At 50.3% G+C, this 14,597-nt stretch overlaps 1 protein-coding gene across 1 annotated transcript in view; it reads left to right on the forward strand.

The window, feature by feature from the left end:
• Positions 1-14,597, forward strand: part of LOC144162269 (uncharacterized) — a 100,004-nt gene that overhangs the window by 27,776 nt on the left and 57,631 nt on the right. The window contains exon 3 of the mRNA XM_077692747.1: positions 12,863-12,920. The gene's annotated coding sequence lies outside the window, so the exon portion shown is untranslated. The remainder of the gene's footprint in view (positions 1-12,862; positions 12,921-14,597) is intronic.

The following is a 14,597-nucleotide window of genomic DNA, read 5'->3' on the forward strand; positions in this document are numbered from 1 at the left end:
AGTGCTACTCGTCCGCAGTGAATTGCAAAGGAATTGAAACTCAACGCTAGGGGTAATTCGCTGCTCATATGAATAACGCTCCGTAATATAGCCCCACGATGAAAGTATGCGTGCAAGCGACACTACAGGTTGTGTTCGGTTTCGGTGCACCTGGTTACCGTTTGGCCGCAGTGGATACACACTGCGAGTGCTGCTCGCCAGCAGTGGTAAATTTTGCGAGTACGACTGGTCATTCTAGGTTGGTCTGGGTGCCGTTTGACTAGACTGCCCTCGTTAGACACCGCGAGTATGAGTGCTAGTCGCCTGGAGTGGCAATTATTTGGAAGTGCGTGCGGCACTCCCTGCTATTGGTCATTCTCCGAGCGCCTGTGTGCCATTCGGTGCAAGTGGCCACAGTCTGAGTATGCAATACTTGTTCTGGAGTTGTCTCTAGTTGCAATTGCGGTCAGAACTCACTGTTATTGGTCCTCTTTCACACATCTGGGTACCATTCAGTGGGAGTGGCCACAGATAACGTGCATGAGCGAAACGCGTTATATTAGAGTGGTCATTTTTGCGTGCATGGCTACGTTACCAAAGAATTATCACTTGCTGTGCAGGTTAGCGTGATCAACACTCGTGAGGCAGATGTGTTTGTTGGTCAGTGCTAGCAAAAGTGAGAGTAGGTTAAGGCTACGAGATGTGAATACAAGGGCTACTTAGCAGGTTATATATGGACTAAGTGGGGTTTGCAAATGTCAGTGACAGGTGCGAATGATAGACTGGCAAAAATATTAGGGGCTCTGGGTGTCGGTTGGTCCTGTTGCCGTCTCATATTATCACCGCACTAAAATACGAGGATACTCGCTTTCCAACGCCTCGCGCGAGAACGTAAGACGTACTAAAAGAAGTGCGCAATAGGTAGTCACGAATGCGGTTCAAAGTAAACTAACATGATATAAAGATTAGTGGAACGCTTCCAGTTCGCTTCATCAAGAACAAGCGGAAGGTGCATGTACACGGGCTGTAATTTGTGTTACACTCAAGTACCCACCGGCTATTGATGCTAGGCCTGATTGGGTCGAGTGGTCAGTTGAAGCAAGAAACGGCATACTCACCTTGTTCCGGGGCCTCGTCGTTAATTGAGGACGAGCCCCCAGAGTGAGGCACGGTCATTGCACTGCACTCGCGTGGACTCCTACGATGTGCTATGCCACATTTCACACACTAACTTATTTCCCACCTTGCAGCCATCTGCGCTCAGCAAAGCATGCCTTGCGGGCGCCGGCTGCGGGCGGGTTCGTTGTTTTCGGAGACCGACAAAGGCAGGAAGCGAGAAGGGCAAAACACCAATGGCAGCATTTGTTCCAACGTGCAAATTAGAAATACTGCTTCACGACTAATTGTAGGCCACAACGGTAACATTGGGAGCGAGGCATTAAACAGTGCTAGAGATCCAGATGGTTCGACTCACCGACGGAATACCGGAGCAGCGGGGCGCCGCGCGTGCGAGCGCGGGTGCAGTCTCCGAGCTTAGGGTTCCTTGATGCTGGAGCGCTCCGCTGAGGGTGAGGACAGCCGCGTCGTCTGCTACGGCATTCGCCATTACGCCTCCCGCCGCAGCTGGTTAGCATGCGAAGCGCGCGACCATTTGCGGTGCACGATACGTTCAGGAACAAGCGCACGTTCGCAAGCTTTTCTATTTTGCGAAGCGTAGCCAGCATTTAGTGCTGTTGTGGCCTAAATGCTTGTCAAAGGAACGAAGTATGCTTTGTAAGCTAATGGCCTGTGCCTGTGTTAAACGTCAGTGGTTGACGTAGACTTCGATATATTAAAAACGAATCATCTTCCTCAGGCGGGAAACAAAAAAAAGACGTTTGTTAAGTCTAAACCTTTGCCTATTTTCTTTTAAACACGTTGTTCCAAACACGCTACCCATCGTTTAGAGCACTTATATACATGCTGCCAGCAGCCGTAGATGTACCTCACCGTAAAAATTTAAGTATTGTGGAGCTAGCTAGTGTTCCAATGAGCGTTTGAATGAGATCGACAATGGACCTTGCCTACTGTTAGGGTAATGCTTTAAACCTGTGAACTGAAAATTTATGCGAATGAAAATAATCAGCTGACAAACAATCCGGTTTGTGAGGCGAGATTTTATAAAGGGCGTTCCTTGCCTGATGTTAGGATAATACGTTTAACCTCCGCACTGAAAATGTTTGCGAATAAAAAAACAATCAGCTGACGAAAGATAAGGTTGTTGGGGAGATACTTTATAGCAGGCGTTACAGATTTATATCTATGAAAAGATTGTAGCCAAGTCGTGATTTCCTTCTAGGGCAGAATTTAATTATCCTGAAAGTATGACACAACACTGCGCAATATGTCCGGGCTTGTTTTTCACAAGACCAAAGACGGCGGTAACCGGCCCGGCATCGTAACGCTGAACATTTTTCGCAGTAACAGCATACGTTTTGTGTCCAAACGTTCGGAAGAGGCATGCAAGTTTCGACGAAGTTGTGGAAAGCGTGCACGAATAAATATAAGTTCTGAACCTAGGGTGACTTTCCCACGCAATGACACTACTCTGAAATACTGGGTAGTACTTTTAAATGTATGAGAATACTCGGGGCCCTTTAAGCTGCGCCAAATATTGCCCACACGGGTGCTTTTGTATTCAATAAATACTCCGGGCTCCTATCTGGGGCACTTTTTTACCGCGAGGTCATTCCCCAAATTCCCCTTACACTGCACGACGCTTGGCTGCCCGACGTTTGCCCACCCACCAGACAAGTACCCAGAATTTTTTTTCGGGGGGGGGGGGGGGCCCAACCCAAGGTAACTTTTCTATGCAAATCAGGGGAGAGGGAGAGGGTACCCGCCGTTACTAGTACAAACACGATAAACGCGCAGCGTTTACCATAAATGCGCGTAAACCTGCATAGAGAAATGAAATTAACTGTATCCGCCCTTGTGATGGAGGCGAACAGCAAAAACACTCGTATGTTCGAGATTTCTGCGCGCGTTAAAGATCCCTACGCGAAGTTTCCAAGATTAAAAAAAAAGAACGGCAGTAATTAGAATATTTACGGGAATAATTACGCGGACTGCACAGTAACTATACATTTCCGGAGCATCCCACACGTTATACGCAATGGAAGTCGGCAGAAACGGAAGTGCCTAGGCACTCGAGAGTTCAGATCTCCGTGGCAACCCTCTCGCGCTTCCATATTTTTCTCCAAACAAAACATGTGGCTACTAGTTATGAAGGAAGGAAACAAAATGGTAGGTAAATCGGAGATGTCACACGCCTATTTCCGTGTGTTATTACCCTAAACAGCCTCCGATTTCGACGTTTACCGGTCTGCCATTCAAAGCACCAATGATTCAGGCCTCGGAAATTGCAGTGTCTAGACGCACTGGACTGCAGGAAATGCAGATAAAAAAACGGTGGCATGCGCCAGCGCGTCACCGCTTACCTCTGGCAGTTTTGTAAAGAAACTTGTTATATCCAGGGATGCGCCTTGTCGCTTCCTCGACGTCGCAGCGTGGCTTGTCCTGCAAGGCTGGAATGAGCGTCTCCTCTGTCCTCTCGTTCGGACCGCTGGTGAAGTAAACTCGTTACTCTCTGCCGACACCTCGACGATATTCCGACATCTCGAGAATAAGCTATCATATGTACCCGGGGTTTCATAACCTCTCTAATACAAAGACACAGTTCGCAGTCCAATTTTCAAGCCGAAATTTCTCTCAGCCAAAAGTCTGGTTCGGGTCCGTCGAGATGTCCGGCCCGGGTTCATTTTCACCATTCACCCGCGGCACCCCGTCTCTCTCATGTTGACCATTGGCCACTTAGACTCCGTGCCCTTCCCCGCTGAAGCCCGGTGTTCTCGAGGACTGTGCATAGGAATGCAGCTCGGGGTCCGTAAACCCGCCAGTAAAGTTTGGTTCGTTGTTGAGGTGGGTGGTGTCGTCGTGGAGGATGGTGAAGGACCCGATGATGAGACGAGGCAAGTAGATGATGAAGAAAAAGTCTATTTACACTTATTTACAGGAGACGACGAAGCATGAACATAAGGTGACACATGGTAATGAAAACTGGATTACAACTAAAAGGTGCCGCAGAGCATAAAAAGGGTATCGCGGCATGATCCCTGATGGGGGCCCGGGGGCCGAAACGGGTGCCAAACCGCCGCGCGGTTGGCGAGAAATTCGTGGGGCTCTGGCACGCAGAAACTGCCACGAGAGCAAGTCTTCATGCGACCGCTGTTGGCCGCAGCTCCGGACAAACTCAGCAAAATTGCTCATGCAGCCGCAAGGGAAGCAGCCTCCACACAGCAACACACGTACCAATTAGGATTTTGACCCCCGCTCCCCCCTGTCCGCCGCCCCAGAAAGTTGGGAGGAAACGAGTCTTCCCAAAAGCCGCGTAGACGGTCGCCGGCAAGGCCGTCCCAAAGGGCTGCCACTCCGCCGACGGCTTGGGGGACAAGGCAACTCCTGTCTAACTCTCGTTCCTTTTTGTGCCGTGTTTTCGCGCGCTGGATTGTCAATCATGGACAAGGCAAAGCGGCGAGAAGGGAGGAGGGTCGTCGCCCCGACGGGGTCCACCGGCGCTGGCATCACTACACCGCCGTTGTGCATAGCAGCCATTAACCACAATGGCTGTCAATCAACAGTTCCGCTGTCACTGCCTTTAGTTGTCCAACGGAATGCCGCCGGTGTCTCTTGCCGCCGTACAACTGCGATGCGCGCCTTCACTTTGTCATCCTGCCGTCGCCGGGCTTGGTAACGTTGTTGCGCTTCATTTTTGAGCGATCCTTCTTGTCCAGATGGACGCACCGACTGTGGAACAAGGCTTTTGTACTCCCACGGTAGCTTTCCCTAAGCGGGCGTAATGTTAGAGGCGCCGGACGGTCGGGTCAAGCATCCCCTCGCGCCACTCCGCTCGTCGCCATCCGGTTCCAAGCCCTTGTGTCGCCTTGGCTTGTTCGGTAGACGCTGCACACGTGCGCGAGCGAGACGTTGGAAGGCATTGCGCAGAGAAACCATACACCGGGTTTCTCGGCGGCAAGAAGAGTTCTTACCCTTCTTACCGACAAACACAAAAGCAGCATTTCCACGAAAGCTAGTGAAAAACGCGCTGTGATTTCGGCTCAGGGAAGGAATTCGTTGAGCCACAAACACTAGGCATGGGCGATAGTATCGGCCCACACCACGGCGCGCTAGGATGGAGGGATTTGTTGAATGTTCAAATACAAACATTTTCTTCCCCACCAAAACACATGCGACCCGAGCCGCTGAAACCGCCACCCTGGCGAAACAAGCGATAAGTTACTTCTGTCTGAGAGAACCGAAGCACCAATTGCAGACAAACAGGGTAAAGGGGGTGCAGCGAATTTCAAGTGGCAGGCTGGCAGCAGAGCACGAAGCCAGTGTACAGCGGTACTGGCTTCCGCGTAAACGGAGCAAACATACCTCGCCTGTTTTTTTTAATCCCACATTGACCACCAAATGATTCATCTTTTTTTTCGAAATGAACCTAATCCACAAACCAAAACTAAGTCAGGTAAAACTGCACTGCCAAGAAAATCGGGGCAACTTTCCCCTAAAACAATGTGGCAAATAAATAGTTGAGACAATTCCCTGCAAACGTGTACGCAGATCTTACGTCGTGTGGAAAATGAGCCAGACCCTGCTGTGGCATGGATCAAAATGAGCCAAATTCATTTGCCCAATGGGCTTTCGCGTTGGTGTGACGTTTCGGGCTGTTTTGTGCGTTTTTGCGTCAATTTTGTTTTTGCTTTTGAGAGCTGGTTTACCATGAGTTCAGACAGCAATGAGGAGATCGGCAAATGATTTGCCGACACACGACTACGATAACGTGAACGGAAGCGGAAGTGAACGAAATCTGGTTATTATTATTGCTATTACTCCCATATTTCCCATTTACGTACCTAACAAATTAGCTGCCTCTTACAAACCTGTTGTGTCTGAGATTCCAAAGTGGACAGGTGCTGCCGCGTATTAAAATTCGTGCAACTACACGCGTGAGTTCCCCAGTGCTACGATGGGTGGCGCCACGTCCCCGGTGGGCACCTTTCGGGAGACAATCACGTGACCGTGTTTTTCCCCGCCAACTCTCTCGGCACGGTCTCCATCTTGTGCACCGCAAGTCATGTAAACCTCGGATGAATAAAGTAATTTGCAGTACTCAACAAAGTACTTAACATTGGCGACGAGGCGGATCACCCGCGGCAGGGAAACCCCAGTGCATCCAGTAAGTCATGGCTGGCCGCCAGCATGATTTTTCGTCACGTTTAGAGGAGTTCACCGGCTCCAACTGGTCATCGTGGTTCGGCCGACTACAATTCTTCTTCGAGGCCAACGATGTGACCGACCCTGTCAAGCAACGTGCACATTTGCTTACACTGTGCGGTGCTCACATTTACGACGTGGTTTGTGCGCTACTTCAACCGAAGACGCCGGACCGAGTGAGCTATGCCGAGATCGTGGCCGCACTTCAGGCGCACTACGACCCTCGCCCGTCGGAGGTCTACAGTCGTGCCATGTTTCAAAGGCGGGATCAGCTTCCAGGCGAGTCGGTGAACGACTACGTTGCGGCACTACGCAAGTTAGCTACGAGCTGCAATTTTGGCACGCTGCCGACGGCAACAGCACCCCCGGCGACGCAAGCTGGTGGAGCGGCATCAACACAGCAGAGAGCTACGGACTGCAATCCAACGCTTCTGCCGTTAGATGTAATGTTGCGGGATCGCTTTGTGTGTGGTCTCCGCGACGAGAACCTTCAACAGCGACTGTTCGCAGAGAAGGAGCTCACGTTTACAAAGGCCTACGATTTCGCTATTCGAGCGGAAAGCGCCGTCCAGCAACAACATAAGATAAAAACTGATCACGCGGAAGTCAACAAGGCAGCAGCGCACGCCAGCGACAGCGCTACGAATTCCAAGGCGCATTCTCAAGGACAACGCTGTTGGCGCTGCGATGGATCCCACAGTCCCAAGACATGTAAGTTCATCAAAACAACGTGCAATTACTGCCGGAAGCAAGGCCACATTGTTAAGGCTTGTATCTCAAGGAAGAAGGCTGAGAAAAAGACGTACCAGCGCAGCATTTCCTTAGGAACTTCACAGACTGCCAACGTGACGGAGCAAACCAAACCAGACGTTTCAACGCTCCATGATCTCTGTACAGTGGCAGACGGGTTCAACACCCCGAAGTTCACCCTGAAGCTTACAGTGCATGGCAAACCAGTGACTTTTGAGGTTGACTCCGGTGCAGCGTGTACCATGGTTAGCAGAGACACTTTTCAAACTGTGTGGCCAACGCACGCACCTACACTACAGCAGGACGACATTCATCTACGCACCTGGTCAGGTCAGCAACTCCAAGTCATTGGAACAGCGACAGTTAATGTTGTTCACAAGAACGCGACTTGTCAACTACCACTTCTTGTTGTCCAAGGCACAGGATGCAGCTTGTTGGGACGCAACTGGTTTGACAAGCTGGGCATCGCGCTTCACGGCATTCACCAGACAACGGACGAAGGCATTTTGACCAAGCTGCTACGGAAGTATGATGACGTTTTTTGTGAAGACACCACGGGACACACAGGCCCACCAGTAAATCTGGAACTGAAGGAGGGGGCAAGCCCCAAGTTCTTCAAGGCACGGCCTGTGCCCTTTGCCATGCGCGCATCATCGGAGGCGCAGATTGACAAGTACGTAGAAGACGGTATTTGGGAGCCTGTCCAACACTCAGACTGGGCTACACCACTAGTATGGGTACGGAAAAAAGACGGAAGCTTGCGTGCCTGCGGTGACTACCGCTGTACCGTAAATGAGGCTGCGAAGAAGACTTCATACCCCTTGCCTACAACAGAGGAAGTGTTTAGCACTTTGAAGGGAGGGCAAGTTTTCAGCACCTTGGACTTGGCCCAAGCTTACACTCAACTTCACGTCAGTCCAGAGACAGCACAGATTCTCACAGTCAACACCACGAAGGGTCTGTACAAAGTTAACAGGCTTCCATTTGGCGTTTCAGCTGCTCCAGCAATTTTCCAGCGCTTTATGGAGACAACCTTGAGTGGCTTGCCAGGAGTATGTGTTTACCTGGACGATATCATAGTGAGTGGAGCAACAGCGAAAGAGCACAAAGACCGTCTTGCGGCAGTTCTGGAGCGACTGGCCCAGGCAAACCTTCGACTGTGCAAATCCAAGTGTCAGTTTGGTGTGGCTGAAGTCAAGTTTCTTGGTCACAAGATTGATGCAGCAGGGATCCACACGTCAGATGACAAGGTTGAGGCCATCGTGAAGGCACCAGCACCCACAAGTAAGCAAACACTGCAGTCTTTTCTGGGCATGCTGGCCTTCTATGACCGCTTCCTGGAGCGCCGCGCTACAGTGGCGTCAACACTGTACGAGCTGCTGGCGAAGGACAAAACTTGGAAATGGGAGCAGCGGCATCAAAAGGCATTTGATGAGCTCAAACAGTGCCTTTTGTCGAGGACTGTCTTGGCACACTATGATGAAAGCAAGCCCCTCTTAATTTCTTGTGATGCTTCGCCTTATGGCGTAGGTGCCGTGCTTGCTCAGCTGGACAGTCAAGGCAGAGAGGCACCAATTGCATTCGCATCCCGGACATTGGGTTCCGCTGAGCGTAACTACGCGCAACTCGACCGGGAAGGACTTGCTGTAGTCTTTGCAGCCACTCATTTCCACAAGTACATTGTGGGCCGAGAAGTCACCTTTTTGACGGATCACCAGCCGTTACTCGGGATTCTTGGGCCACGAAAGCCTGTACCTGAGATGCTTTCGCCCAGGATGAAAAGGTGGTGCCTCAAACTCTCAGCGTACAACTACAACCTCCAGTATCGCGCCGGTAGTCGTCACCAGAATGCGGATGCGCTTAGCCGACTTCCACTGCCAGACCGCATTGAAGAACCTCACCCACCTGGAGACATCCTAATGTTTGAGGCGTTACCGCGACCACCGTTGACAGCTGACGTTGTATCCACACTCACTCAAGAGGACCCCATTCTTGCGGAAGTCTTTTCAGCAGTATGGCACCGTGCAGCGATTACAGGGAGACAGGTTCACTCCATACCGAAGAAGAGCTACCGAACTTGCTATCCATCGAGGATGCATTAGCTGGGGCTCAAGAGTTGTCATACCTGCGGCAGCTCGAGAACAGGCCATGTCCTTGGTTCACGCGGGACATCGTGGAATTGTAGCCATGAAGGCTTGTGCGCGCAGTTACCTTTGGTGGCCTGGCTTGGACGCCGAGATTGAAACAACTGTCAAGTCATGTAAGCAGTGCCAGCGCACCCAGAGCGATCCCAAGAAGGCTCCAGTTCCAATTTGGACGCAGCCGACGACACCATGGCAGACCTTGCATGTGGACTTTGCTGGTCCGGTGGAGGGACATACCTTTCTGGTCGTCGTCGACGCTTTCACCAAGTGGTTGGAGGTGCGACCAGTGAACAGCCCGACATCGACAGCAGTCATCAGTGTGCTGCATTCTCTGTTCGCCACGTTCGGCATACCGCGTAAAGTTGTGTCGGACAATGGGACTGCGTTTGTGTCTTCGGAGATACAAGGCTTCTACAAAAGAAACGGCATTCGGAGTGTAACGTCAGCCCCATACCACCCTGCTACGAATGGGCAAGCAGAACGTTATGTAGGAGAACTGAAGAGGGCGCTCGCAAGAGAACCGTCCGGTTCGCTCAACGTTCGCTTGTCGCGTTTTCTGTTCAGGCAGCATACCACTGTGCATCAGTCGACAGGCATAACACCCGCTAAGGCTATGTTTGGGAGGGAGCTACCAAGCCAGTTGGACCTAGTCAACGCATCTGAAGGACAAGAGACGACACAAGCTGAGCTACCCCAAAGCCGTACACTCGTTGAAGGAGAAGCAGTATGGTTCAGGCAGTTCAGCAAAGCCAGCAGGGGGCCCGACTGGACAGAAGGAACTCTGGTTAAGAGGATGGGTCACCGATCCTGGCTTGTGCAGTGTGCAGGAAGAACGGTAAGACGCCATCTGAACCAGCTCAGGAAGCGTGCGGGGAAGTGACCCTGGACAGACAAGCCTCAGCGACACTCACATGGGGCATGGACAGTAATCCAACGGGAAACACACTAGCGAAGCCATCATCACGTCAACCGGAATCTGGCACACCAAAACGTCCAGCACGGATTAGACGACAGCCTACATGGTACAAGGCATCCTTCTAAGGCGGGAAAAGTGTTGTGTCTGAGATTCCAAAGTGGACAGGTGCCGCCGCGTATTAAAATTCGCGCAACTACACGCGTGAGTTCCCCAGTGCTACGATGGGTGGCGCCACGTCCCCGGTGGGCACCTTTCGGGAGACAATCACGTGACCGTGTTTTTCCCCGCCAACTCTCTCGGCACGGTCTCCATCTTGTGCACCGCAAGTCATGTAAACCTCGGACGAATAAAGTAATTTGCAGTACTCAACAAAGTACTTAACAAAACCATGGCATGCCATGGAAGATGATTTGAGCAGGCTTCTTGTAAAGCGTTTGGGAAATTTATGGCAAGGCAATGAAGAGCTTCATGAGTGTTTTCAGGCGTGCCCAAAAAAGTACCATACTAAGCGATTCAAAAATAGCTGTTTTTTTTAAACTATGTTGCATGTTTATTGCCTTTTTTGCTTAAAACTGTATCGTACCGTTCTTAAAAGTCGATTCCAAAGTAGTTTTCATAAGAATGCCGCACCAACTTGTCTGTTTCAAATGAGTACGAGCCAAATCTGAACTTATCTTAATATTGCTCAAATTCTCCGCATAATTCTTAATGTCTTGTCGCTATAGATTTCCCCTAGCTGACATGTGAAACATGTCATTTAATAGTTTTGACAGAACTGCATTTAGGTCAGGTTCCAAACTTTCATTTTCCCCCTCAAATTCTCCTTAGGTGGATTTGGCTCATTCCGAAAAAAAAACGCCTGAAATAGGTATCAAGCCCAGGATTTGTATGGCGTCGCTTTACAATGTGTGCGAGGGACGATGAGAGGTGGCGCGGGAAAGGGGGGTATGGCCCAAAAATACTCGGGGAGGGCCCGGGCCCCCCGGGCCCCCCACTTGAGTACGTCCCTGCCACCCACCCAAACAAAAAATAATGATGCGCTAAATATTTTTATCTGATAACGTAGCTCCGCGCTCAAAAAAATACATGTTTACTTACGGTACAAATGGATGAGACTTTGGTGGAATGCCGCTTGTCGCGCTTCATTTTTGCTCTCCAAAGAAGCCTTCTTTGAATCCCCTGGGCAAGTGCTAGAGTTTCCAGCCATTCCTAGAATTGGTTTTGCCCTGCGGCCCGCAGCACAAGGGCATGGTAATGGACACAATCACATCAAACTGGCGGGGAACGAGCACCCAGCGTGCAACAACATGCGCACAAAGCGATGGGGCCAGGCCGGAGGAGTGAAAAGGGCGGCCGCGCTGCCGCCAAGGCCGACCAGGCGGCACCTTCCTTTTCAAAAGCTGACACCAATCTAAGCGGGGGGGGGGGGCGCGCATCGAGGCCTCTATCCGAGCTCGCCCGGAAGCGTCTCCTTGTGGCGCGTTCCGCAGGTACGGACCAGCGCGCCTGCACAATCGCGTGCTACCGCGTCCTCAAGACCAGACTGTCCTCTCGTCATGCTGCATACCACCTTGCCAAACGATGGCGCTAGTGCGGAGGAACAAATGGTTATCGGGTAAGGCAGAGGGGAAAAGGGTTGACTCCAGAAGGGCGACAACAATCCCTCTGGTTGCTGGCGCGTTGCCATCGCGCGAGCGAGGCGCGGTGTGCAACGCCGGCAGCGAAGAAAACCTAGCCAGAAATGGGTTCGCGTGAAAGTCGCGATCCCAGCAGCCACTATCCCAAACTGGGGCAGATGGGGCATGCAAAGTGCTTACATCCATTTTAGGGCAAAAGAGGGCGCCACCGCCTCAGCAAGCGCGCTATGGCTCCTATTGCACTATTGCTGGCATTTTGCAAAATTGTTCAACAGTACTACTGCGCTGTTAAGCCTGGTAGAAAGCATTTCTTACACAACCACCGAAACACGCTTAGTTCTTACTAGTCGTAGCGAAGCTGTTACTGCTCAAAGCGACGAGCCATTGCGATACACTGCACCATCTAATTACCGCTGTTGCTCTTTCCAATAAATTAATGAAGGAAAGAAAAGCTTAGGAGAGGTGCTGAAGTTGTTCATACTAAAGCTAGAAACGCTACTCCCGGAGGTGTCTGTTACTGTATTTTCCGAGCGCACGCCACCTCATCCGCCTCTGCACGCCGGTGTCTCCTTAGTCGGCGCCTGCCTACCGTTGGCTGTTGGCTGGTCGCAGTGATCTCCGAGGACGGTTAAAAACCACGTGACTTCTTCCGCGCTTCCCTGTGCACCGGTTGCCAGCGGGGCCTCCCCTAACTTTTTCCCTCTGTGATTAAATGTCACATTTTCGCCACAGCAACTTTCCACCTCACACTTTGTTCGCTTAGATTATTGTTCTGTAGTGTTCCCAGTGTTATATCTGAATCTTTATTTTACGGAGGCCCTGGGCCCATTGTCACCCCTTTTAATAACAGATTACCAGTGTGTGTTAGCACTTCTTGAATCCCAATGTCATGTTGTCAGATTTACCACAACGAAATATGGCCGTGGCGGCAATTCCGTAGGGGAAGAGTTTTGGCAAGATGTTTTCTGTTAATATTTCTTGCATGATTTCATCGCCGTGATTACATCGTTTCGAAAGAATACCTAATCTAATCGACCTTACAAAGATTTTGCCCTATTAAGTCACAACTGGAATGTTGAAGCAGAGTTTCTGCAAAATTTTTGTTTTTCCTCTTTCAGTTATTCCCTATGGCTTCAGTTTCCCTCCTAACCATCATCCTCACGAAAATACAAAGCTGTGAGTACCGTTTTCTGTGGACGGAAATAATTTAGAGAGGCATGCTGGTCTCTCAACTCTGATTTCCACTTTGGAACGGTCACTAACAAATTTCTTTGCAGGCGGTGGTAGCGGAACATTATCAGCAGATGTGATGGTGTGGTTTAGTTTTATGCCTACCAGATTTCCGGTCCCTGACGCACCATGCGTAAATGTTGTACATGAGCGTAATTTCTTCCCATATATTGGGAAATCTCATTTTTATGTCATGGCCACCACCTCGGCTACAAACGGTACTCAATCTCAATACATGGGGTGAGCTGAAGTGTTGAGTTTTGACGGTGCAATCAATGCAACGAGTCAGTGGGGAACGAGTAATGTGGTTTGGTTGGGGTAACCCTCTTCATCGCAGATTAAAGTGCGCTGGCAATCTTCAACGAGAATATACCATTAGTCAACGTGTTTCAGGCGTATATTTCATAGCGTATGTTCTTCCGTGGCGACTCGCGTCAGCACTTGTACAGCGTAGACCAAACCTCGTCGAAATTGTTCGAAACCATTGTTGTCCTGCTCAGACGCCCGTCCAAGGAGACCTTCTTCTGGGGCTCCTCCATCATGAAACAAATTAAAAACATCCCTAGGGTGGCCATGAACGCACAACATAACTTGGTTGTAGTGCAGAAAAGGCTTTGGTAGCACACGAAAACATGAAGGAATTTTAACTTGAAAAAATGCAACAAATATTGAACAGCTTTCCCATTTTGCGCCATAGTTATGTTTGATTGCCCGGGGTGACGTGTAAGACTGGCACTAAAGACATACGATCTTACGGAACATACAGACCCCGCTACCACCTACTAGTTTTTATCGCAACCAAGCCAGCGGCAGCCAACAGACTGTACATGAAGTAACGAGGCACAAAGCGTAAGGCAAACAGGCTTTTATATTCCGACATCCAGCAGTATATTCGTTAATTATGGAGCACAGCAGGCTTGAGGCATCCCTCGGAATAAAAAATAAATTACTAATTTTGGTTTTCTCAAAACATGGACCCAATATATCCTCACAACTGTCGAAGCCCACACCCTCACTATAGCTATAACAGATCACTCTTCGGTAGGCGTGCATCTCCTACACCTGTGGGATGACCGCTGAGAGCTTATCCGCCGCCGGGGAAAAGAAAAACACACAAAAACTCAAAGCACGCATCTCCACTTGACACAACAGGCAGTCAACTATGACCGCATCTTACAGAAACAAAACTGGACACAATTTTGTAACCGCCTTAAAAACTCTCAGCACAAAGTCGACATGAAAAATCATCCACTGCATGCTGGGTACTACGCCCAGTAAAGCAAGCACCGACCATCACCTATTCCATAATTCCTACCTCAATGAAACTCAGCTACACGCACAACTCCTCACACAGTACGCAGAGCACACTATAAGGGGCTCCAGACCTTCACGCCCCCTTCACTCTCCCTGAACTCGCCTTCGCCATCACCAACCTCACTCGTAAAACCACACTAGGCAAAGCGCGAATACTCAGCTACTCGGTAACCTGTACCGCGAATGCACAGCCGCACTGTTCAACTATTTTAATCATGGCTGGAGAACCATATATCCGCCCCTCAATGAAAACATGCCGAAATCAGGCTCATTCCAAAGCCTAGGAAGCCAGTCACACTAGAAAATCGT

The sequence above is a fragment of the Haemaphysalis longicornis genome, unplaced genomic scaffold (assembly GCF_048455015.1).
Source record: "Haemaphysalis longicornis isolate Haplotype H1 unplaced genomic scaffold, Haemaphysalis longicornis Haplotype H1 scaffold_12, whole genome shotgun sequence".
Classification (NCBI taxonomy): Eukaryota; Metazoa; Arthropoda; class Arachnida; order Ixodida; family Ixodidae; genus Haemaphysalis; species Haemaphysalis longicornis.